The following is a 27,572-nucleotide window of genomic DNA, read 5'->3' as shown; positions in this document are numbered from 1 at the left end:
ACGTCAATACTATCAAACCCAGTTCCAGGACTTGGCAGGCAAAGTTTTGTGTTTCCTCAGCTCTAACAAACACTCAACAGCTGATTTTCAAGCCCTCCCACTCACAATCTAATATACATCCACTTTATTAGAAACTCCTCTCCTGCAGCTCCACCTTGCTGGTGTGCTGTTAGAACAGTGACCTCCAAACCTGGTCCTGGAGAGCTGCCTTCCTGTAAAGTCTATATTCAACCAATTTGCCACACCTGCCCCAGCTAATCAACCTATTCCCAAGTCCCTGATTGGCTGGATCAGCTGCATTAGAGTTAATTAATAGGTGGGGCAGCTTACTGGATGCAGGTTGGAACTAAGCTCTGCAGTAAGGTAGCTCTCCAGGACCAGGTTGGAGGCCACTGAGTTAGAAACTGTAGCTCATGTGCTGTTGCTCAGTGTGTGCTAGCCCAGGCAGTCAAACTGGGGACCTTCTGGGCAAAAGTGCTGTGGAGATTAGCGTTTACCCTCATTTAACTAACTGAATTTAGTTCATGAAGGCTTTGCTAACTTGCTGATAAGCTGAATCAGGTGTGTTTAATGAGACAGTGTGCTGAAGTCTGCAGTGTTCTGGCCTGCGAGGGCTGGAGCCTGACACATGTGTTCTAACCCTTCATCGGTGGTCAGTTTCTGACCACAGAGACACTCTTGGCTGGATATTTTTGTGGCATTGCTGTGCTGAGAGTGGTCCCCCACTAGGCCTGAGCGATTTGAAGAAAATTTCTAATTACAATTTTTCTGACCAGTAATTCAATTTAAATACAACTGTCTATAAATTAAACTACAGGCCTATTTTTGGCCAAGAAAACCAGCTTTAGGCTGTGTTCAGATGGTGGGGCATATTCCACAAAAAATCCACAAGGAATCCACCTGAGACAACTTTTGCAAAGTGGAAGCGGATCTATTTAAGGGGCAGGAAGTTAAACTGCCCCACTTAAAACTTGTTGAAGACCCAGCAAACCTAAATCCGTGTTTCCTTTCTAATGAGGTTAATCTTGTTCTTGCAGGAAAACATGTACACAAGTTTACCCTTTGAATAATCTTCCAATGACCAATAAATGACTGATATATTTCACCATATTTCTCTCCTCTCGATGTAAACTGGGCAGTCCTTATCTTGGGTTCAAACCTTAATTACACATCACGCTAAATGGATAAAATAAAGAAACTAGCACTTTTTGCACTTTCACCAGGTTTATTTCTCCCTAATCAGCCTACATAAACATTAGCAAACCTTAGCAAGTGCCTTAACACCACAACCAGTGAAGAGTCACGTCGTAATTCTTCATTAAAGTAAACTACTCACCAAGCTACAGTGCTGAGGGGGACTTGTGATCCTTTAGTGATTTTTTTAGTGACAGCAGTGTACAGGATGGTACATATGCCAGCAAATTAATGTTTAATTTCGAGCTCATCATTCTTTAAATTGCAAATGGGAGCAAACTCCTACTGTTCAGCCCCGAGTCTGTCTCCGCTTCAGTTCTACCTGTTCATTTTCTGATTGGTTACCTTGTGAAAAGTGACACAAGACAAGTGGAGCTTCCCCACTGAAGTTCAACGGTCTGGGAGGATCCACAGCAGAAATAATTGCGATCCACAGTGGAACAAGCAGAGCCTGTGAAATCCTCTGCCATCTGAATGCAGCCTTAGGCTTGAATGTAGTGTGGAAGACTGCCAGTTCACAAGATTTGCATTTTTAGGTTAAATTACCCCACTTAAAACTTGTTAAAGACCCAGCGAACCTAAATCTGTTTTCTATCTAATGAGGTTAATCTTGTTCTTGCAGACAAACAGTAAACATGTACTAAGTTTACTGTACGAATAATGTTCCAATGACCAATAAATGACCAGTATATGTACCATATTTCTCTCCTCTCTATGTAAACTGGGAAGTCCTTATCTTGGGTAGTGCTTCCGTTAGCATTCCTCTGACCAATCAGAAGGCTGCGTTTCTGGCCCTGCCCACACAGAACAGTTTCAGAGTCTAAAGCTAAAGCTAACCCAGCATAACAAAAAGCTAGCAAGTTAGACCACCTGTCCGCCCAATCATTCATTTATCCAAAACCAACACTGCTCGTTCGTCCATTCCTTCATTCACATTTTGCTTCATCTATCCATTTGTTCATTCCTCGATCCGTCCATCTGCACATCTCTTTGTCTGTGACTTTTTTCATCTAGTTAGCATCACTTAAAGCTGGATAATCATTTCAGTTCTGTATGAGCGGAGAAGCAGGCTAGGCGTGCTGGACAGAGAGCTGTCAATCAAGCAGTTTATTTGCCATGCCCTCTCAGTTCTCAGGTCTGATCAGCAGTTTTTAAGCCATGTTTTATCATATTTATATCTTATATTTTTTATTCAAGCTTTGCTGGATGTTTAATAAAACATTCAAGTTTAGTATAATACACACTCTTTTAATTTTTCACCCTGTCTTCCCGGGGACTTTTTTGATAATATAGTCATAAATTATTTGCAAATAAATGCACTCTTCCATATTGTGAATTTGGTTTAGAAATTATTAATTGTATAGTCCTTTTCACCACCTAAATAATATCTGGTGAGTAGCACTCCTCTGGTCAATAAACAGAGAGTTGATGAGTGGGGTAGAGGACCTATAAGGCTGGTGGACCTCATAAAATGGCCAGTAAGTAAGCACAAGATAGTTTCTAACAAAGTGGACGAAGAGTGTATTAAATTGCAGTTTGGTCTGATTATTATGTGGGTTGACGAACTGAATCATGTGCAAGAACAGGGAGAGCACTAAACTGTGCAGTTCAGTGGCTTGCTACCCCATCCTTAAAAGGATAGTTTAATGACAAGTGATCGCTAATAGCACCACAACTGTGATTTGGTCGCAGACGCAACTTTCGGTGTTCTATTGCAGCGCTGCTGTGCAGCACTGCCCTGTCTGATCCACTCATACCAGCACAACACACGCTAAAACACCACCAGTGTCAGTGTTACTGCAGTGCTGAGAACGATCCACCACCCAAATAGTACCTGCTCTGTGAGGGTCCATGGGGGTCGTGACCACTGAAGAACAGGGTGAAAGGGGGCTAACAAAGTATGCAAAGAAACAGATGGACTACAGTCTGTAATTGTAGAACTACAAAGTGCACCTATATAGTAAGTGGAGCTGATAAAATGGACAATGAGCACAGAAACAAGGACATAATGTTATGCCTGATCGGTGTATAAGAAAGTAAGGGGAAGCAAAGAGGCCTGAGCATTGCATAAAACACCCTTTAATATCAGTGATTTGTTCCACCAAAAAAGTAGCACCTTTTGCATTACAGATAAAACTATGTGAATATCAGGTTGAGCTCAGTTCTTTCAGTATTTTCATATGATGCTGAATGTGATAGAACCATTGCATTTACTAAACAACCCCTGAAGAACCATCTCTTTTTTAAGTGTGTACTGGTTCTATATAGACCTATAGTTCTATGTAGAACAATTTTTTATAAAAGTGTATGTTGTGAGAAGTTTGAGAACCCAAATTTTTAAAAAATGGAGGATCAGACTTATTATTTAGCACAAGGAAAAACAAGAAAAGATGAATCCCCGCTGTCAAAGAAGAGAAAACAGAAAGAAACAAAATGACAACTGAAGGCTAACGTAGGTTCTACTACACGCATGCAAATGGAGGGGTGAGGGAAGTGGATTGAGTTGGTTGCAATCTGCAACCTCATCACTAAATCTTACACACTGCACCTTTGTAAGTCCTGCAGTGTGTCCAGGCATTAGAGTAACATTATTCTTAGGATTTGCATTACTTCATTCAGTTTCATTTTTTAACCTATGCCTGTAAGATAATAGGGAATGTGTCATTATGTGGTCGTGCACTAGAGGTTAGCAGGAATGTCGTAAATAAGATGAGACAGAATAACATGAAACGTTAGACTAAAGAATTATTCTTGGACTATAAAAAACTTGCTTTGATACTGTACTTGCCATGTATTTATGCACTTTTTTCCACACTAAAATGGTCTTCCCAGAAGAAAGAAAGAAAGAAAGAGAAAGCTCTCTATTCTGGTTTGGGACTGGTGAGGATAGAGGATTATTCTACCTCACTTGGCTGACTCTGATCCACTCTTACAGTGCCTTAAATCACAAAGCTATTGCTCCAAACTTCATCGGGGACCCCAAAATACGGCTCAGAGAGTGATTTAGCAACTCACCCCATAAAACAATTGCATAGCAACCTCAAATCCACATCGGGAATGCAAACTAAAGGAACATGCGATGCATTAAACGAATCCATGCATTTTGTATTTATGCATAATAAGGGGAAAAAAGTGATTTGATTCAAATTTCCACATGAATAAAATATATTACACCAACACAATCTTGTCTGTTGACTTACTTTTGGCAATAACTGCACTGATGTAATGCGTTTCTTTCATGTGGAAATGATGTACACATCGAGCACTTATTTCAGTGCGAAGGGATGTTTTCGCTTATTGGGTCACCAAAGAGCAGATTCAAAGTTCAATCAAGCACAATCCACAGAAGAACCGGGCTTTAGAAATGAGCCTCGCTCGGCCAGAGAGGAAATTCCCCCATACCCAAAAGGCTTTGCTCACAAAGCTTAGCAGCAACACATGCACCAAATCCTCAATCTTGGCGGCCATTTTCCCAGCACAATACGCTCACTGTGTTAATTCACAGAACGGAGGGGATTCACTGCTGAGACCGGCCACACAGCTACAAACTATTTATGAAAGTTAAAGAGATTGAAGAACGATGGAGGAGTCTCTCGGAGGATGAGAAAAGAGTTTTCTCTCCGTTCACTCACGAAATGCATCTACAAATGAGGATCCAAAGACTAAAGATGTGGCTTTACGCACTTTATTCCGTCATGGTGGAACCGTGTGCTCAGAGTGGAAGACAAGCAGCTAGTGCCTAAGAACACATCTGATAGTCCCTCAATGCAGGCTTTAAATCCTTAAGTGTTTTGCACTCATAGATCACTGAAAAAAGTGGAGGAGTCGTGTGGAAAGTGTGGATTCTAAACTTACAATCCAGAACACATTAGTATACTTTATTTCATTTTTCAACCTCAAAACAAAGCAAATTTCAGAAGTGCAGACTTAAACCTGTCAATACAAAACAAATAATAGGACACCCATGTTGAAAAAAGCTATTTTGGTCATGCAAAACATGAGGTTATAAAAATAAAGTTTATATAAAAATGTCTATCAAAGCTAGAACAAGTGCTTTAACTTCTAGCAACCTTTAGAGGGCAGCAGTGAGGAATATTTGTTTACTTGATGTTTGTTAACAACATCTTTAGAGAGCAGTGGTGAGTGATGTTTGCTTATTTGATGTTCGTTAATAACACCTTTAGAGGGCATCAGCGAGTAACATTTGATTATTTGATGTTTGTTAATACCACCTTTAGAGGGCAGCGGTGAGTGACGTTTGTTCATTTGATGTTTGTATATAACACATTTAGAGGGCAGCGGTGAGTAACGTTTGTTTATGTGATGTTTGTCAACAACACCTTTAGACGGTGGTAGTGAGTATTGTTTGTTTAATTGATGTTTGTATACAACACATTTAGAGGGCGGCAGTGAGTAACGTTCATAAATTTGATGTTAGTTAATGATGCTTTTAGAGGGTGGCAGCAAGTAATGTTTGTTGAGTTTATGCTTGTTAATAACAACTTTATAGGCTGGCAGCGAGTAACGTTTGTTTATTTGAGCTTGAAACTAGCATCGCTAAGGAAGTCAGACTTACAGAAATGCTATTTTGGGAATTCTTCACTCATCCAGGTGAGCTATATCCCCATTATGTGTGCCAAGACATTAGAATTGTATTTTGAAGTGTTGATTGCTTATTTTAGAATTATTACCTTGTAAATTGTTTGCTATGGTAACTTGAGCTAGCTTGGTAGCTAATGCTTAAAAAGCTGCAATAATTTCATCCTCAACCTTTGCATTTGTACTTATTACAGTAGATCGAGCGATTTGCTAAATGAAGAAATGTAAAAGCAGTGCTAACATTATTAGCATGTAGGCTAGCACCTTTACTGTCCCTCCCATTGTTAATTAGCAACCCTTATCAACATAGTCGGAAGTGAGTTGAAAAGTGTGAACTACCAATCTTTAGCAGTTTAGCAGTTAGAAAGCTAGCTAGCTTGTCTACAATAAAAAGGAAAACCAAGAAAGTTAAGCTAATAGAGTTTCCTGACTGACTGCGTATCATGCATTCTCCCTTTCATGTGTTTATTTATTGTTAGTGGCGAAAAAATGTTAAAAGGTTTGTGCTTAAACACTGCTAGAGTTAGCATTTCTGTGCTAATATATGAAGGGCCGCTCCTTCAGAGCTCCACACAGCCAAAGCAGTAGCACTATTGGTCTAAGACACAAGTTCATGTGTCAAAGTTAATTAAATCTGAACTAAATGTGAAGTTTCGTATGTGAAATCTATTCTTTCAAGAAGTCTGTATGGCAAAATTGCTCATTGTGGTGAATTCCTTTGAAATGAATGTAATTTCACTGTGGAATGCTAGTTTGGCTTTAAATGTTGTGTAGTTAGCGGCTAAGAATATATCTGACTCTGCCTCAGAGCAGGTTTTTAAAGGGTCTCACTGTGTGTCCTTTGGAGTGCTTGGCATGCTTTTATCACTGACAGTGTCTGACACTGACAGACCTGCATTAACAGCCTGCTCTGTGTGTGTGTGTGTGTGTGTGTGTGTTGCGGGGATATGGTGCAAGCTACAGTCAGCTCTGGAGAATAGCTGGAGAGTCATTCTCTCCAGTTTAAGAGGAACAGTATCAAACACCTCCGACAGAAAGATCAGAGCACGTTAGAGGTCTGCATGGGCCTGAAACTGAAACCTGAACCCGACCTGAACCCACTCACACTAACGTTAACAGAGATGAATTATCGCAGACACGCTTTCACAGAGCTTTACTTTGTTACTGAGAGCTTGAGTAACACACTAACAGTGTTTATTATCAGTATGTTTTTGTGGAATTCACTCTCTTCTGATCAACTGTTAGCCTCGCTGAACTAAAGCTCCTCTCGCTACTGCTGCTACTGCAGAAATGCCAGAGGAATGATCTGCTGTGACTTCTGATCATCATCCATGGTCTTATTCAAGGGCGTGTTTACCCACTTCTCAAACTCCAAATGTAGCTATAGACTATAATGTTACTACAGAGAGAGAGAGAGAGAGAGAGAGAGAGAGAGAGAGAGACAGACACTGCGTGTGTTTACATGCACTCAATAATTCGATCATAATTAGACTTCTGCAGTTATCTGATTATTCAAATGGTCATGTAAACAGCATACTCTGATTTCTTAGATCAGAGTAAGGTCTAGAAATCCAATTAAGAAATCTGATGAAGAGAGCTGAACTCTTACTCTGATTTCTTTCGGATTTGTCAGTCTGTGCATGTGTGAAAACAGACCGCGGTACCAGAAATAAGCGAGCAGCGTTGCCGCGAGACGCAGCAAAACACTTTTGGTGCTACACGGAAACCAACTACATGCTTGATGAAATGAAGGATTTAAATATTCTTCATCTTCTAGATGATGTATGTTCACATGTTCAGGTAAAGTGGTGCGATGTTTTATATAAAAAAACGCGGCATGAAGATTGAGTTTTACATTATGTTACGTCACGTCTTCTTCTGTGAGTTTATTGGCTGGTTGCAAAGCAGAAATCTGATTACTGTCTGTACTGTCTCATGTAGACCTGGAGCTTCCCCTTTATCTGCTTACTCAAATGCAAGAAAACATGTTGATCGGATTACTGACAAAATCAGATTTTTTGTGCAGTTATCAGATTACATGTAAATGCACTCAGTGTGTGAGAGTGTGTGTGAAATTTACATTGGTATATTCCTTCAAATAAAAACAAATGTACTATATGGATCATTCTCCCGAAAACACATTTCCACAATTTTAAGTGACCTGGACTTTAGACCAAAATGCTTTTGCTTTGAGTGACTCTATATACCTTAATTATGTTCATTTTATTAAAACTAATGATTGAACATTCCATTTTGTCACTAATAAAACAACCATAACTCTACCGAAACTTTACCAAATCTTTAAGTAGTGACTGTTCAGGTAGTGACAATTTTAGCTCATGGGACACATTTACTTCAAAACAATGGGATCTAACTGCTCACCATGTGACCATAACAGACAGGGATGCATCCTCACTTCCTGCTCTAAAATGCAGGGGTGTGGCTAAAATACGCTGTGCACATATTAAAACTGTGTTTCGGTAGTGACATGGGACAGCATTTTTTGAAAGAGGTTTTTTTATTTAAAAATTAAAGTCATAAATCTAAATCTTTCAACTTCACTTTAAAAAAACATTTTAAAAAAAGTTGTTTTTTTTTTTAAACTTTTATATTCTTACCACCTCCACTTTGCCTGAAACTGTTTTACTTGATTTTTATTTTTCTCGGCGTATTTTCATTATTTGTTATTTTTTCCCATTAATTTATTTGTTTATTTATTATTATTCATATTTGTTTTAACCATGATTATTTAATTATTATTTCAGTCACTTTAATTAATTTTACTTTCCTTTTTTGATCTTATCTTCCTATTGTTTCATTTATCTTCTTTTGATTTTATTAATTTTTACATTTTAGTTACGCTTTAATTATTGTTTTATATTTTCTACAGGTTTTTATGTATTTTTATTATTAATGTTTCTTTTTTTATACTTACCTGATTGGAGTCATTTTTATTATTAAATTTACTTTTATTATTTGACATGTTCTTACACATTATCAATCCCTTTTTCCTGTATCAACTCGGCAACTTTGTAAACGAGGGTCACCCTCAATGTTCTCTGAGGTTTAATAAAGGTTGATTGGTTGATTGATTGATTGATTGATTGATTGATTGATTGATTTTGACAAGTATAAATTTAGAAGTTAGGGTTTGAGATGTCTATTAATGCCTTGGGTTTAAATAGATAACATTGATAAGTATTCTGTCTAAGGACTGAATAATTAATTGTTGTTTTAATAGTTTTTTAATGTGGGGCTGCAGTTTGAACTAATTCAGTAGAATGGTCCTTAAAAAAGAACACTCATTAGAAAAAAAGCAACTGCAGTCTGATGTTGTATGTGAAATATCAGCCTGAAATATGATATTTTGTTGGGCCCTGTGGGGCTCGGGGTCGGTTGGCAGCTCTCTAGTGTGAGAGTGGGTGTAGTCTCACGGGTCCAGATGTGATTTCGTAACAGGGACAACTATGAGAAATTTTAAGCAAAGTGTTGGTGGGAACAAACTCAATGTGAATGTTTTAAAGCATTTCAAAGCCTTGTGAGAGCTGAGCTCAAAGTAGGGGGCGATAGTGAGCTCGTCAACATCGTCAGACGGACGGCAAGCCTGTCATTAACCCATGGATGTAACATAAGTTAGCATGACTGAGAAGTCCTCCAAAGGCATCCAACTGAGAATGTAGATGGGAGTCACTTATGCAGAAAACACATTACATGCAATAAAAATCAGAGCCTCCAGGGATTTTACACACACTTTTACACTCACAAAGAATCCAAGCAAATTCAACCAATCCAATGTGCTGTGACTGAGCCTTTCATAGCAATACAGGTGCTGGATTGAAAAAAGTTTACAGCACAACATACTTAAAAGTTATTCAGTAGTTTTATCTGAAGCACACAGTGTATACTACTGGAGTAGGACCAGCATATTTATTTTATATCGTTGCTGTCCAAAGAAAAACATGTATCTCCATTTTTATCAGTTTTTACTTTTCTATATAATTTGAGCTCAGTAGCTGCCCTTTACACTGTAAGAAAATTTCATTATGAACAGACCAATAGAAATGTTCCAAAATTAAATGGAATAAAATCTATTTACATTAACTTACATTAAAAGTAAAGAATATTTTTGCCCTCTCCTGCAAACTTACCAATTTGGAGATACTTGTTTTTCTTTGGACAGTGACGATATGTTTCAGCGATATGAGCCAAGCAGAACTCTCAAATCATTAGGAACTAGTCAGTTAGTTCTGCCAAAGGTGAAGATTAAACATGGGGAAGCAGTGTTTAGCTACTATGCTGCTCTTAAATGGAACCTGTTGACAGAGAGCGTTAGAAGAGCCCCAACACTGGAGACTTAAAGGCTACGTTCACATTACAAGCCTCTTTGCTCAAATCCGATTTTTTGCTCAAACCCGATCTCTCTGACATGATGGTTCACACTCATTTAGGTAAGTGATTCAAATCTGAAATGCGCATCCTGAAATGACCCACATGCACACATCCTACTCAGTAAAGTCATGTGAATCATCAGCAAACAAACTAACGAGCAGAACAAGCCTTCACCGCGAAGATAATTAACTCTGAACAGCTCTCAGCTTCATTATTAGAGCGAGAAGAAGGAGAAAAAGGTGAGACGTGTTGTTTTTCCACCGTTTACAGGCTTTAACTTCTGTTCGGCGCTGCTGCCATGGTAACGCTGAATGATGGTGCCTGTGCAGTGGAAAAAAAGCACATGAATTCCGATCTCAGCGTCACATTAAGGTCGCCTGGCCATGAATTCGGATACATATCCAATCTAGGACCACATATGAAAGTGGCTCAGGTCGGATTTGAAAAGATCAGATTTACATGTCCACACAGCTCTGAAAACATCAGATCTGAGTCACATTAGGGCATTAATTCGGGTTTGTGCCACTTCAACCTGGTAATGTGAACACAGCCTTAAATCAGGCCTGAAAAAACATTCCTATTTCAGCAGTTTCCACTCAGTTTACAACACTGTTAGCATTTCTAGCTCTTCTCCTCTGTCCTAAATTAATTTAAACTAATTTGATTTTTAATCTAATGATTTTTTCTCTTAAATCTATTGTTTAAATCATGTTTTAATCATGTTTTTAATTTCTATTCTCTTTCACTTTGTTAAACGACTGTATTTTCTCATTTGTAGCACTTTGAATGACAGCAGTGAACGAAAGGTGCTATATAAATAAACTTGCCTTGCCTAGACATAGTAAGCTGGATATCTTTACGTTTGCCAACGCTTAGCAATTTGGTTCCCGTCTGCTCTTACACATCACATAAAAATACAAGTCTGTTGTTTATTATTTTGCATATGAGTCAAACATCCCATTCCTGCTAACGTAAGCTGTTCTTGGCCATGTTAAGGTACAGGTCTTGCTTGCAAGTGTTAAGCCATGGATAACAGGCCACAACCAACTAAATCTTATTAGTTTTGACAGAAACTAACTAGACTACATTTAAAACAAGTTAAATAAACATCAGACTAATCTTCACAAATGACATTGTTACGTTGCAACAATTAACCCCCAATAAGTAAGTTTTATTACACACTTGTATAACCTAAGAATAGCTCAGCCAGTTTGCATTGAAGTCCCTGTAGTTACTGAATAATAAACCTTAGTATGTAATAAACCTGGGATTTTATGGGGTTAAAAATATTGCTGTGAATTTTGAGAAATGTGCTGCAAAATCAAGCACACAATCACAAGAAATGGCCTGGTGGGTCTGAAAAATTAACATTACCTCTTACAGTAGCAAACACTTCAGCCAGCTAACGCATTTCGTGAGCTAGCTTGTGTTGCTTGTGTTGTTGGTTGTACTCGGGACATAAAATGAGCACAGACTAGAGGAATTTGGGGACGTGAGACGCACTCTTTGACACATATTCCTGTCTCAAGATCACATCCGGCCCCGCAAGACTTACATCTGAGTGTGTGTATATGTGATTTAATAGAAAGACCTCCTCAGATATAGACTTAAGTGCACTCTCTCTTGCTCTCTCTCTCTCTTACACACCTGCTAACCCCCTGCGGATGCCCCGCCAGACTGACCCCCCCAGCCTAAAAAGGCTACTCAGTGACCTCTCGCTCCCAACTTCCCTAAACACCTCACCATCTGTCTGAAATCTCTAACACACACTCCCAAATATGCGCTCAGCAAAGGCTCCAGGTGTTGGTCCGGAGGAATTCATTCCTTTCCGATCCACCTTCTAGGTTAGTTGTTCTCATCTGGGGATGGACACTGTAGTTGAGCAGGCTAACATAACTAGCGTTCAATCACTATTTGCGGAAAGATAGAACTAATTTGGATGCAGATAAATAAATGAAATCATTCTAATCTGCTCATCCTGTTCAACTTCACAGATTCCCAATAATTAGTTGTAACAATATCTCCCCCTCTGGGAGACTCTTGTTGCGCTCGACTTACTGCAGCTCTGTGCAGCGCTGACTTAATATGGTGCATGCTGGTTAGAAATTATGTCCAACTTTTGCCAGCACAGTAGAACGTCAACATGTCACATGACCTTAAAATTTCATGGGAGCAAGGTGGCTGCAGTTTTTGAAGTCAGACACTGCAGTTGCTGTCCATTCACAGCACAAGGTACAACATGCCTTTATGACGTCAGAACAACCTTGTTGGCTGGAATTTCCAATGATAAACATGACGTGTATGTTGTTTTTATTCTAAGTACTCCAGATCTGTTATCTCCAATGGTTATCTCATGAAAGATACAAAAACAAACAAAGAAAACCAACATTTTCAGAAACAGCAATGAATTGTGATGGAAGAAGTGCTGATGAATAACAGTAAATTGTTTTACTATAACTCATCTGCTAGCGAGGCAGCAGTCCAGTGTTAACGTGGCTTTGCATATCATAAAACAACGGGCCCTTCCTGTCAAAGCAGGAAGTTCTTGGTCATGTTGAGCAACCAAACCTACTAGATTTTCTGGAGAGAGACAAAAATCCTGGCTTGCAATGATCTAAAGCTAACAAGTACAAGGTATGCCTATTAGAATTTGCCCTTCAATACTTTCAAGTATTCCTTCTCTCAAAACACCTGATCTAACTCATCACACTGCAAAAAATAGTACCTTGTGAAGTAAAATTATTTTAAATCTAGTCGATGTATCCAGTATTTCACCTGTTGAGATTGTTGTAAGATTATTTAACATATTTCCAAACATTACTTGTTTTAAGTTATTTTATCAAGTAAAATGATCTCACTATAATAATTTTGTTTGTTTTAAGAAATGTGTATATCTATAATTACTTTAATTACAGATTAAAAAAAAATAATAATCTTAAAACAAGCACACAACCATCTCAAAATTAGACATATTAGATATATCAACTAGAATTAAGATAATTTCACTTGACAAGATATTATTTTTGCAATGCAACCAGTTACCAAAGCTCTTCATGAGTGCTGGGACTGAGAAGTACTTGAATTTGCAGAGCTGTGCTTGTGTGCGCGATAAAGGGGTCATATCAGGCCCCCCCACACACACAGCACTCTGAGAGGAGTTGAGATAACAAACTGCTCGCATTCAGGTCCATATGTGAGAAGTGTTCATGGACCAGCAGATCAAACATGCCACCGACTTTATTTTTTCCCCAGATATGTTAAATTCAGCAAATAAATAGTAATTATGTACTAAAATGTGCAGAAGTGTATTCTCTGTAGAGGATTTATTGACTTCTTTACAGTTAAAACATCAACAAAAAGATGTCATTTGACCATTGGTGATCAAAGTTTTGCACACAACTGTATGTAAATGACCTCCCTTCTGATTTTGCCTCATTTTTTAAAAAAGCATTCCTGAACCTTCCTTATAACTTCAGTGTTAGTGGGCGGACCAAACTGCCATAGACCGAATAGGCAGATATATGTAAATATGTTGGTTTTTGTGACATCACAAAAACAATGAATTCAAAACAGGCTGTTTTTGCAGCTTAATTTCCATATATAAACTGTGTGAACTGAATGGTATGTTTTGTAAAGTTTGCACTGTTAAGGTAACACATCAAACTATTTGATTAAAAAACACAGTTTTCCATAATATGGAGTCTTTAAAGGTTTAAAAACCATGATACCTATATAAGCTTGTCATGATAATTGACATAAACCTACATAAATGTGTATAAATGCTTATTCCAACAGGCGTCATCTGTCATAAAGGTTACTTTAGCTAACCGATTAAAATTAGCAAATGTAACACCTGCTGGAATAAGCATTTCTACACATTTATGTAGGGTTATGTCTGTGTCAAGCTTATGTCATGGGTTAGGCGTCATGTAGCCTTATGAAGTGTACCCTACAGTAAAGCGTTACAGATCTATCACACCAAGTTCCTCAAACATCTCTTTTACACAAATGGCTTTCCAAAGAATCATCCATTTAAAGGTTTTTTAGGAAACCAAAAGTAACATTCCAAAATTTTTAACAAACTTTTTTAAACCTTATGCTTTCTTTTACCACATTTTCCACTCTCCTTCATCAAACTTTATTACATCGAGTGCTGATATCAGATATGATCAGAGGCACTGAACTGGCTTTATTTATCCCAGCTTTGCACAAACTCATTACAAAAGGTCACTCTGATGGCCACTGGCATTTACAGCAGCGAGCGCAGGTGTGCTGCTTTTATACGCCACTGTGCTCTAAGTTTCAGCGAGAGCCGTGTTAGGAAACTATAGCCGCATTGTCTCAGCACAGTGTCGGAGCCAAAGCGCCGCGTCCACAGCCTGAATCCTCAGAGCGAAGATGAGAAGTGAAAGGCTCGGCCTTGCCCAGAAAAATCTCTCGATTCTTTCAGGAGGAGCTGGCCCAATAAAAGCAAAGGCACTTCTGGATGCTCTCGGGGCTTATGTAACCCAGAGTGCACGTCTGTTATGAGATTTGGCTGAACCTGGGTCAGTTTAGGGTCCAAGGGGCATATTACAGAAACTTTTAGTCTTAAGTTAAGATCTGAGAGGTCAAGATAAGATTTTTCACAAATTCGTATTACAGAGCAAATCTGATCTTAATTTAGGAATCTTATCTTACAGCATCTCAAGATTCTCAACCTACTCAACTGAAGTTGGCAACTTTCATGCCTGTTGCCCAAAAATGTAAGTTACAGCTACTGTTACGGATGTAAAAAAAGGTCAGAACAAAACTAAAGTGTTATAAACTAGAGATTAAGAATACTGTGAGAGCGCCCCCTGCTGTTTTTCAGAGCGTCGCCCCTCCCCAGTTTCAGTCTCCATTTCCCAAGCGCTTAGCGTGAACGTTATTCCTCCTAATAAACGGACACACGTTCAGCTCTGTCTCCTCATTATCCTCCACCATCACTGTAATATTTCATCATCAACATTAACACATGAAGGTAATAAGAGGGACGGTGGAGATCGAGTCTGCAGCATCTGAGATTTTTAAAACACGGAGTTAGAGAAGAAAAACATCTCAAAACAGCATTTTACAGTATAAATAAATGTAGTGACCCTAGATCAGAATATGTGGGAAGATGCTACATGTGTAGAGGCCAGTTAATACTATTCTGCACTGGACTGAGGGCCTTGTAGTGTCCAGTGCTTCATGGTTTACTCAGAACATTTCAGGTCAGAAAAATGTTGAGTACATAGAGCTAAATTAAGCTAATTCATTGGGTCTGTTAAGCTAAACATTCCTGCATGTAATCAAGCTAAAATGGCTATTTCTTTGGATAGAGCGCACCAATTTTTTTGTCATGTAATCAAGCTAATGTTAATGTTGCTAATTCATTAGGCACAGCGAGCTACTGTCAGTTGTTATGCAATCAAGCTAATTTTGCTTATTCTTTAGGCACATTGAGCTACTGCATGTTGTCATTAATTTGAGCTAATGTTGCTAATTCTTTGGGCAGACTGAGCTACTGTCTGTTGTCATGAATTTGAGCTAATGTTGCTAATTGATGGGCTATAATAATTAAGCAATTTTTCTGTCATGTTATCAAGTTAATATTGTTGATTCTTTGGTATCATGCTGTTTTTGCCACGTAAGCAAGCTAGTGCTGCTAATTCTTTGTGTATTCTGAGAACGTTTCTGTTGTGTAATCAAGCTAATATTGCTAATTCTTTGCGTATCTTAAGCTAACAGTTTTTGCCATGCAATCAAATTGATGTTGCTAATGTTACACAACATTTTTGTTGTGTAATTAAGCTAACATTCTTTAGGTATCTTTAGGTATACTGAGCGAATGTTTTTGTCTTGTAATGGAGCTAATGGTGCTAATTATTTGGGTATACTGAGCTGACAAGTTTGCCATGAAATCAAGTTAACATTACAAATCCTTTGGATATTTAGCTTTACATAGCAAATCTTTTCTCCAACCTGAAGTTGGAGTTTTGCAAAATTTTGGCACTGCAAAATCACTCAGGGTCATGAATTCCATTGTAATAAATGTAACTTCCCAGGAAAACACTAGTGTGACTGGGCCTTATTCCAACAGATTATGCAAAAATGAGCATTCAAAGTCATGTAAAGGAAAAGCAGCATGTGTAGGTGCAGATGAGACAGTGAATTTAGTAGCGTGGTCTCCACGCTTGACTGTTTAAACCCTATACCTGGTGAGTAAGAGCTGGTGTCAGCAGCTGGAGCCGCAACTTTGATCTCAGCGTGGGAAAGTATGTTCTCACCATATGGCATAAACATCACAAATTATATTTATACACCTTCTCTGTGCATGTGTGACAGAAGGAGCTATGTAACTCCTCCACTGCACCATGTCTTAACTGTAAATGATGCTTTTTCCCACCCTTAGCACAACGTGCTAATTAAAATGGTGACATTTAATCTGACTCGCAAAGGTCCTAAATAGCAGCTGTTGTACACGTCTTCTGGCTCCAGCAATGTATAGACAGTCAAGACTGGCTAAGCTGAATGTGAAAAATTAAATTACTGCTCCTGATAAATATCTTAAAGCAACAGTTTGTTGAGAAAATTATGATTATTTTTCTGTATGATTTCTACACTGCAGATGTCCTTTACATTGCGTGCAAATTTCATGATGAACGGATAAATAGAAATGCTTCAAAATTACTTGGAATAAAATACATACAATCTCTTTACAGTCTTCTGTGTTTACATGTGTTTGAATCAGATCATCTACACTATATGGCCAAAAGTATGTGGACACCTGACTATCACCCTATGTTAGCCATCCTATACCAGCCACCACTTGATACTGCGCATAGTGAACTAGGCTTGTGTACAGCTGCTCATCCATGGAAACCCATTTCGTGAAGCTTTTGATGCACGGTTCTTGTGCTGATGTTGTTTCCAGAGGCAGTTAGAAGCTCTGCAGTGAGTGATGCAACTGAATACAGGCCGTTTTAACTACCACTTCATGACTAACTTGTTGCCTCTTGTAACGCTCGGACAGAAAACCAGACGTGTGCGGATGATGAGTGAAGGTGGTTTAATATAAACCAAGCGGCCGTAGTCAAAAGGGGAAAAACAGAGATTGTAGTCAAAAACCAGTCCAAAAGTCAAAACACAGATCATACACACAAGCGAAAGTACCAAAGGAATAGGCAATAGGCAAAAACGGAGTCAAATGAAGCAAAAGGTCAAAACATGGAAAACAATCAGAACAGGATGAAAACGCTCAGTAGTCTCAGAGAAACAATACCTCGCAGTGAGTCTAACTAAAGCCCGGGCTTATCCACTCTAAACTACCTGTCATATGATCATCAACACAGGTGCAAGCAGTCAAAACTCAGGGGATTGTGAGCGCTGATAGGAGCGCCTGTGAGAGTCCGAAGTCACATGAGACTCCATTGTATCCTGGGAAACGGAGTTCTCGTCAGAGTCGGTTTCCGAGTGCGGCTGCTCAGTCACATGATCTCCCAGAGAATTCTGGGAGATGAAGTCCGTTTCCTCCATAGAGGGAGCCGAATGCATGACACCTCTATGCTTCCATTTCACAATAATAGCACTTACAGTTGACTGGGGCAGATCTAGCATGGCAAAAATGTCACAAACTGGCATCCTATGATAGTGTCATATTTAAAGTCACTGAGCTCTTCAGTACGACCCATTCTACAGCTAATGTTTGTCTACCAAGATTGTGCTCAATTCTATACACCTATTAGCAATGAGTGTGACTGTGTCCTCATACTTTTGGCCTTATAGTCTGAATCATTTGATAGCAGTGTATCACCAATTTACAGTCAAAAATATAAAGACAAGCCCAGCCAGTCACTTTCAGGCTTAGGCCTCAGAGCTGTTCTACCAACATAGTGAATCAGAAGAATTGTCAGAAGTTTGTACACAGACAGGAGGAAGCTATGCGCATCAGAGCAAAGCTCTTATCAGCACGACACCTGTTACGACGCCGCTCCCAGCATGCTTGCATGGGCGCCTGGACTTCAGAGGAATCCCAACAGCTGCCACACACAAACGTACACACTCAGACAGCTCGCTTCCTGAAACAATTAAGAGCCACTTGAGGATATGAGCTGTTTAACAGGAGCTCACATTCCTAGAAGTGATTCCGACTGGGGCAGGAAGCAAAGACGCAACGCAGCGAAGGGACCATCACTGAGGAGCCAGGATGTGATGAATAGTCACGTTGACTGACAGATTACTTCAAGATGAGGAAGCGTTGATGCAACCACTTCTCTCAGTGTGGGAGCCGAGCGTCTGCTATTCCAAGAATTAAATGAGGAACCAAGGAACTCTCACTGACAGTGCTGGAGATGGACTGCCATTACACTACTACACACCGAGAGGCAATATGCCTTGCAATATGTTAGAGTTTGTCAATTAAAGAAATAACTGGCAAAAAAAAATAATGAATGCAAATGTTTAGTGTCCAAATTTTGTTAATTTGGAGCTACAAGGCTAATATTGCTAATAAACATTAGAAGTCAATAGTCACCCCAATCCTTTCTGCAAATACATCCCCCCCTCTCTCAACCTGCTCAAATCACATCCAGCTCTTCATTAAGGTTGTGCAGATTTGTCAACACAGTGTGACTTAATGAGAACTATAAAAATAAAGAGTTCATTTTGGACTACTGGTGGCAAACTGGTATCCTGCAGGTGTATGGACGTCACAAATTACACTCACAATTTGTGTTTTTTCTATTTATAAATATACATCTTCAGTTTAAACATTCAATATTAATGGTTATTTACAAACAGAAACAACAGAACATAATCTGTTGTTTACATCTGTCTGCATAAAATCAGAATGCTGTTTGAAACAGCCTGAAGTTCAAAGTTTTGTTAATTTTATAGCTTACAGTAAGTGATGCTGTGCTCTAAACCACATAGACAAGTCTGTGCAACCTTTGTGAAGACCTGGATGTGGTTTAAGCAGGTTGAGAGAAGTTTGGGGGATGTATTTAAAGGAACGATTTGGGTGACTATTGACTTCTTTTAAAGTAAAGAAGCAAAATTTGGATGCAAAACATGTCTTGGTTTATCCACTACATTTGAGGTGAGTGGTTTATGTAAATTAGATGTTTCGCTAAACCACTTCTTTAATAAAGTATTAAAAGATTAGCACAGTTTTGACCAACATATTTTACCTTTTTGGGTTACGTGAAAGCCTTAATTTAGAAAAAAAAAGTCAGAACTGCCGGGTTGGGAGTTTTTCAGACTACATTGTACGTCTTTAGGTATTTATGTCACGTGCACAGACTGAAAAACAAGGTCCGGCTCAGTGTTTAGGTCTCGAATGCAAAAACAACATCATACTGATGAAGATATGATGACAATAGTAGATAATTCACTCACATCTGACATATCAGACATGTCTTTCACCAAGTTTTGACTGGGTTCTCTTTGAATTTTCTTTCAGTTATCAGATTCATCCACTCATTTCAGCCAAATAACAAGAGTTAGCCTGTAGCTTTTGCTGCCAATCAGTCAATGTTAATAAGGGCCCAAAGTTTTATTACACACTTCTAAAGCCTAAGAATAGCTCCATTAGTTTGCATTGAAGTCCCTATAGTTACTGAATAATAAGTCTTTGTATGAAATAAACCTGGAATGCTAAGGGGTTAAATTGCACATGATCTCACAAGACTAGCGATAGCAGTATTGCAAAGGCCAATATCACAAAAAGGATTCTCAAACTGTATATTGAGCAGCGCTAACCTGCAACCAGCATTTGGCAGCTATATTGGGTATATATAGTTATACCCCGAACCAATAAGGAGGCTGAAGGAGAACTGCTCCATTCCAGCAGCTCCGCTGTCACCGCACACTTCCGCAGCGGCGGGGTCACACAGGAGCCAGCATGTTCAAGGAAAAATGCAGCTGAGTAATTCTGAGAGGTGGCTGAAAAGACCCTAAAGGTGAAGCGGGGGTTAACATGCGCTCCTGATGACAGCTGCTCCACTTCTTTTCGAACGCTTGGTCACCGCAGTAAATGACCGGCGCAGCCTTTGCCCTTTAGAATACGAGGGCCTAAAGAACTACTGAAGACATGATCTTTACTCACTATCATTTGCTGAATGCATTAATAAGTGTAAAAAAAAATCGGCGAGCTGCTCTGGACTGAGTGGAGGCGGCCAGATGACAGCTAAAGCACTGGTGATAATAGCACACTGTTGTATCCAGTGAGAGGAAATCATGCTGGACTATCACTGACTACAGACAGCAACTCTAATAACACCTCTTACACACAACACAGTGCTGCTCTCAAACTTTTCTGCTGCCTTTATTCCTTCTTTTAAAGGGCAATTTTTATTTTCCAGGTCCACTTATGACATGTGTGTGGGTGTATGTACTAAACCAGTCATAATTCTAATCTTTATATGACTACTTACAGTGCTGTGGAAAAGCAGTGCCCTTCACCTAATTTCTTCTATTTTTGCTACTTTGTCACCTTTAAATGTTTCAGATAATCCAACTATTCTTAATATAAGATAAAGACAACAAAAATAAACACAAAGTGCAGCTTTTAAATAATCACTCTGTTTATTGAATATAAAGATTTATTCAAAACCTATATCACTCATGTGAAAAAGCAACTGACCCCTAAACCGGTTAAAAATAACTGGTTGTGCCACCCTCAGCAGTAACAACTGCAAACAAACCTTTGCAACAACTTGTGATGAGTTTTTGCATCACTGTATAGGAATTCTGCCCCACTCTTCTTTGCAGAATTGTTTTAATTTGGCTACTTTGGAGGGTTTTCAAGCATGAACTGCCTGTTTAAGGTCTTGCATCTCAATGAAATTCAAGTCAGAACTTTGACTTGGCTACTCCAAAACGTTAATTTTGTTTCTTTTGAGCCATTCAAATGTCAACTTGCTTCTGTGCTTCGGATCATTGTCCTGCTACATAACCCAACTGTGCTTGAGCTTTAGGTCACAAACTGACAAGCGGATATTCTCCTTCAGAGTTTTCTGATAGAGAGCGTAATTGTCCAGGTCCTGCAGAAGCAAAGCAGCCCCAGACCATCACACTACCACCACCATGTTTCACTGTTGGTATGATGTTCTTATGGTGGAATTTGGTGTTAACTTTTTATGCCAGATGTAATAGAACTCATGTGTTCCAGAAAGTTCAACTATTAACTGATCATCCCACAGAATATTATCCCAAAAGTCTTGGGGGTCATCTGCATGTTCTTTGGCAAATGCAAGACGAGCCTTTGTGTTCTTTTTTCGGTCAGCAGTGGTTTGCAACTTGCAACTCTCATCAATGCCATTTTTGCCCAGTGTCTTTCTTATTGTGGAATTGTGTACATTGATCGTAATTGAGGCAAGTGAGGCCTGCAGTTTTTTAGAGGTTCATCTTTTGTGACCTCCTGGATGAGTTATTGATGCTCTATTGATAAAATTTTGGTAGGCCAGCCACTTCTGGGAAGGTTCAGCACTGTTCCAAGTTTTCTCCATTTGTGGATAATGGCTTTCACTGTGGTTTGCTGGAGTCCCCAAGCCTAGCAAACTGCTTTGTAACCCTTTCCAGAGTGGTAAATTTCAGTTTCTTTGTTTCACATCTCATGTCATCATGTGCTGCTTTTTGAGACCTTCTAAGCTGCTTCACATATTTTTTCAGTTAAAGGCTATAAAAACTTCTTTCTTATGATGTATCTTGAAGGTGGGTGGAACTTTTAAAATACAAGCGCTTTGAGGTGAATACTTGAGGGCAGGTTCTTTGAAATGTTTTGGTGAAGCCAGTTGGCTAATATTACTGCAAGAATATCACATCTGTATTTATTAACGTCTACATCGGTCACTACACTAGCAATAAAGATTTCTGTATTGTTGTTGAGGGGATTCCTCATAGAAGTATGATGCATTTGCATAGTGAGAGAACATTAATAGAGATAATTACAACACCACTGGGATACAATGATGTGCTAAAGGCACAAAAAATAACAGATTATAGTCTAGTTTTTTGGCTGGAACTTTCCTGCATTAACCTCTTCTATACTGTGGTTGAAAGTTCAAATGTATTGTCAGAAACGAGCCCTCCAGAGGACCATGGAGAAGGGAGGAAAATGCTTAGAGGCCAAAGTGTTTTGGCTTTTACTATTGTCAGCTCAGTGGATAACAGCTGTTCATCAAGCTGAAAATGAGTCACTGACCCAAACAGCCCACACTGAACATCATCCACTTAGATTGTAAACTTGCGTCATTTTAAACTGAGCCAGAGAGAATCTATAAAAGACATATGACATCAGAAAGAAACAGGATGGACAATACTGGGCTGGCCCTCGAAAAGTCAGAGTCAGAATTCTGTCGAGCCTAGAGAGAAACGCCCTGATCTAGAGATTAGTGAAAAAGCAAAAGTGAGAGGGTTCACAGCACAAATATACGCTATTTACAAAACACTCTTGCTTCAGAAAGTGCTTCAGTTTGAGGCAAACATTCCAGCTGATAAGCAAAACAAACACCAGCCACAGCAGTGCATCAGGGTCATCTGGACAGACTCCAGGCCACTGCAGATCAACACTGCTCACCTCATGTGTGGCCAGGACAGGAATGTTGTCACTGAACCGATTCTTGGCACACCAGAGACAGAACCATACAGAAGGTGGTTTAAAGTAGGGCAGAGATCTTCACAAACAGGGTGTGAGTATTAGCCTCATTATATCCCATCACCTTTTAAACAAAGAGTTTTCGGAAAGTCTGAGAGACAGAATCTCAAGCCAAATTTGCTAAATTTGCTAAAATGAGAAGAATGAAGTGTTAGTGGCACAGATATGCACACTAAATATTATATTAAATGGGGAATTCCACCTATTTTTAAAAAATATAGGTTCACTGGTGGCTTTGGATTGTAAATAAAATGTCTTTATTTGTGTTGTATTCATGTCGACCCCTGGTTCCTCACACCACCACTCTAAAGAAATCTGAGTGTCTACAATCAACCATTTCACACCAAACCACTCTGAATCACTCTGTTTACATCTTATATCAATTTTTTAAGTATTTAGTGCAGGGGTGTCAAACTCTAAAAGGGCCATATTAAAAAATGTCAACAAATCCGTGGGCCAGAAAATCCATATGCCAAAAGGTCAACAGCAAAATATAGGCACCTGTAATAAACTTCAAATATCACATGTAAATATGTGATATTTTAAAAACAAGTAAGTAAAATAGGTAATACTTTATTTGGATAGTCCACTTTAGATGCATTGTAGATACATAATTTACTTTTAAGTTATATTCAACTAAATATCTATTAAATTGACCATTATTTTCTTGAACGCTAAACCTGCTCTAATCCTAACCCTAACGTTAACCTCAACCCAAAACCTAAACCCAACCCTCACCCTGGTCCAAATCCTAACCCTAACCCCACCACTGTTTAGAACTGAGTTTTAACATATAGTTTGTTAACAATTTGAACACCTGTAGATAATCTATAGGGGTCTGTAGTGAACTGTCCAAAGTGAGACCTATTTTTAGGCTACACTACTGCATGCAAATTGCATTGCCGTGCATGCTGAGGACTGTTCAGCACAATATGAAACGAGCTTATATTAATAAAAAATCTAATTAATTTTGTGGGCCGGATGGGATTATGCCACAGGCCTGATCTGGTCCGTGGGCCTTGTGTTTGACACATGGGATTTAGTGTGTCCACTCTTTTATTACAGCTTCCATTCTTTTCTAGAGGAACACTCTTAGTTTCTCAAAGAAATCTGCAGACACACCTCCAAAGTTCAGTCCTAGAAGTTGCTTTCACATTTTCTCCTTTTCACAACCTAAGTAATCCCAAGCACATTCAGTGAAGCAAGAGTGGAGCTCGATTTTCTCAAAGATGAAAGCTTTAAGTGCTGATTATCTTACGGGGACAGTTTTGGTGTCTACCAGGTCTTCCAGGTGGTTGATAGGAGCCCCACTTTGTTTGTAGCTTTAAATCATTGCCCAGTTTTGGAAACTCCTGTTTTTTTCCACTTATTCTCCTTTGACCTTCCCCTTCGTTATGCAAGTGGATTATCTTATATCTAATCTCCTTAAAAATATCTCCTGGAGAATGAATAAGTTGTGTTTAATAGCTATTTTAACTGTAAATTTAATAAATGAAGGGCTCTGACTTTAATAAACTTTAATAAACTCAGCTGATTCTAAACAGTGGTGGGGTTAGGGTTAGGATTTGGACCATGGTTAGGGCTAGGGCGTGGGTTTAGGTTTTGGGTTGAGGTTAAGGTTAGAGCAGGTTTAGAGTTGAAGGAATTCATTCTGAATTCAGTAGATATTTGCTGAATGTAACTTAAAAGTAAATGAGGTCTCTACAAAACATTTAAAGTTGACTATCCAAATAAAGTGTTACTGAACCATTGTCTTTACTGCAGAACTCCTGAAGAACCATCTTTTTAAGTGTGAAGGCAGCCCCCATGGCCTCATGAGCCAAGGGCCCCATGAAAACACAAATTAGTTATACTGTATGTGTTGATGTTAAATAACCTATTCCAAAATATGTATACATTTTAATAAAATATTTAAAATATTTATTTTAAAATATAAAATATTTTTTTGACACTGCTGCAGCACTCAGGAGTCCAAATTGTGAACTCCATTCCATTCGTCTAAATACTCTGCATATAGACCATAACGGTAAAGGCCACTCCTCTTGTACTTCACAAACTGAAATCAGGACGAGCCAAGATAGAGCTTTGGCTCAAAAAACCATCTCACTGTGGCTGTGAAAAAGTCATACTGGCCCAAGCCCAGCAAAGCAATATACATGCAGTTGAGGAAACCAATGCGATCAGAACGTGCTTAATAGCATTCTGTTTTTAGTGATTGGCAGCAGAAGGTTTTACTGACCCAGATAGAAGGCAGTGCTGCAGTAGGCACTCTCATAGTCTTTGTCTGAAAGCTCGCAGCTAGTTCTGCCCGACGGGAGAAATAAACAGTTTTATGCAATGAGTGCCAGAGCCTATTTGATATGTCAGGGAGATACGGAAAGAGAGAGGGGAGGGAGAGAGAGAGAGTATGTGAGGAGACTGCAGGGAGAGAGAGAGAGAGCAGAGAGGATCCTGTCCAGCTGATTAGCAGTGCAGAGGGTGCACATCGGGAGCGTGTCTGTTTACAGCTGACCACAGTGAATGGCCACACTGTACCGTTCAATAAAAGAGCCTTTCAGAGCTCAACTCTACGAAAAAGAGAGAGAGAGAGAGAGAGAGAGAGAGAGAGAGAGAGAGAGAGACGATCACGTCAAGAGGGAGCGAGAGAGTCCATATGGGGGGTGAATGCCTGTGGCGAGGGCAGATAAGTAATCTTTTCACTTTTGTCTGAAAGGAGGAGGTGGCACCGAGGGACGCAGCTCATGAGCTGCTCAAAGGTGTGGAGCAAGTCCAAGTGGAGTGTATTATGAGGCAGCCCAAATGAAGTGCAAAATAAGGCCCGATCAAGTGTGCATGATTTGGAGGCAGTCCTAGTAGAGTACATTCTTAGGCAGCCCAAATAATGTATACTTTGAGGCAGCCCAAGTCTAAAGCCAGTCCAAAGCCAGTGCATGGTATTTTGAGGTGGTCGAAGCGGAGTGCACTTTGAAGCAGCCTATGTGGAGCGCATTTTGAGGCATTCCAAGTGGCATGCACTGTGTGGCAGCCCAAAAGGAGTCCAGCTTAAAACCAGTTGATGGTATTTTGAGGTGGTCCAAGCAGAGTGAACTTTAAGGCAGCCCGAATAGAGCCCAGCTTAAAATCAGTCGATGCTATTTTGAGGTGGTCCAAGTGTAGATCACTTTGAGGCAGCCCAAGCAGAGTCTAGCCTAAAGCAAGTGGATGGAATTGTGAAGTAGGCCAGCTGGAGTGCATTTTGAGGCAGACTATGCAGCGTGAATTTTGAGGAAGTCCAAGTGGAGCGCACTGTGAGGCAGCCCAAATCAAGTCCAGCCAAAGGCCAGTGGAAAGTATTTTTGAGGCAGTCCAAGTGGAGTGCATTCTGAGGAACTGTAAGTGCCTCCTATGCAGTGTGTACCTTTGGGCAGCCCAAGTGGAGTCCACCAAAGAAAGCAGAGGTGAAATGTGTTTTGAGGCAGCCCAAACAGAGTGCATTCTAATTCCAGTGGATGGCATTTTGAGGCAGTCCAACCAGAGTCCACTTTGAGGAGGTGCAAGCGGAGTGTGCTCTAAAGCAGCCCAAGAAGAGTGCACTTTGAGGCAGCCCAAGTGGAGCACGCTTTGAGGCAAGTGGAGCGTGCACTGATGCACTGATGCAACCCAAGTGCAATGTACCTTGGAGTATCCTATGTAGAATGAGGCATTCCAACTGTAGTCCACTTGAGGCAGCTCAAGTGTTGGTTTTACTTAATTGAAATGTTTCACACAAATAAAATACATTACTTTAACACAATTGCCAAAAGTAAGTAAACTGAAAGATGAAGTTGTGCTGCTGCCATATATTTTAATAAAGTGGGAATTCTGTCTGTACACATTTTAATCAAATATAAATCCATTGTGCATTTTTTAAATACAAGTTGTTGCCTCATGAGCCGCTCAGGATCGTAGAGTGAGCTCCAGCAGCATTCGCTGTGAAGCTCCTTTCCTCTGCTGCTCTTTGCTCCTGTCTTCTCCATTTCCTTTTCCCTCTCTCTACCAAACCCGGTGCGAAAAACCTGGCGGCAACACTGACACCACATGTGGGATTCATTAAGGTTCATTTCAAAATGATTTCACTACACTCAGGGGTGTTACTTTATTAAAGCAACATATTTGTCTGTTGCACTAATTTAGGGCTTTATCTGTAAAAATTGCAATAACAAGCAGCTGCGTGCCGGAGCTCCGAGAGGCAGGGTCGGAATGAAAACGACTGCCATCGGAGGGAATATCAAAAATTAACAGGTTAATGGCAACGGTCAAGAGTGAAGGTAAGAGTTCAGTTGGAGATAATAAACAAATTCCAGCCATAGTTCATCACCGGGTAAGAAAAAAACACAAGCAAGTGACTCTGAAAATAAACAACAGACAGCTAATTACATGCCAATCATAATTACACTTGGGAAAAAAGCACATTTGTTGATTAAAATCTTAATTATGATGCCCCTGTCCAAACATCCTCTTAAGATGTAGCACTTCTTTAACATGCTACAACTAAAACTGCTAACGATGGTATCAATGCTGAAAATCTCATGCCCACAAATGTACTCCAGTTCACTGAAACTGGCCTCAAATATGCCCGCTCACGTGGGGTCAGTCTGTCTGCTGAAATCAAAGCCCAGCAAATGAGAGAGCCTGTGAAATCGAGAGGGGAACACAGAACCACCTCGATGCAAACCCAAGATAATGTCAATCTCCAGCACGGCTCACGTTTCAC

General features: G+C 39.6%; 1 protein-coding gene across 1 annotated transcript in view; it reads right to left on the bottom strand.

Annotated features, from left to right (window-relative positions):
- adamtsl3 (ADAMTS-like 3) overlaps positions 1–27,572 on the bottom strand; it is a 157,300-nt gene that overhangs the window by 114,346 nt on the left and 15,382 nt on the right. The window lies entirely within an intron of this gene.

Source organism: Colossoma macropomum, unplaced genomic scaffold (assembly GCF_904425465.1).
Source record: "Colossoma macropomum unplaced genomic scaffold, Colossoma_macropomum, whole genome shotgun sequence".
NCBI classification, from domain to species: Eukaryota; Metazoa; Chordata; class Actinopteri; order Characiformes; family Serrasalmidae; genus Colossoma; species Colossoma macropomum.
This window is presented reverse-complemented; position numbering and strand designations above follow the sequence as displayed.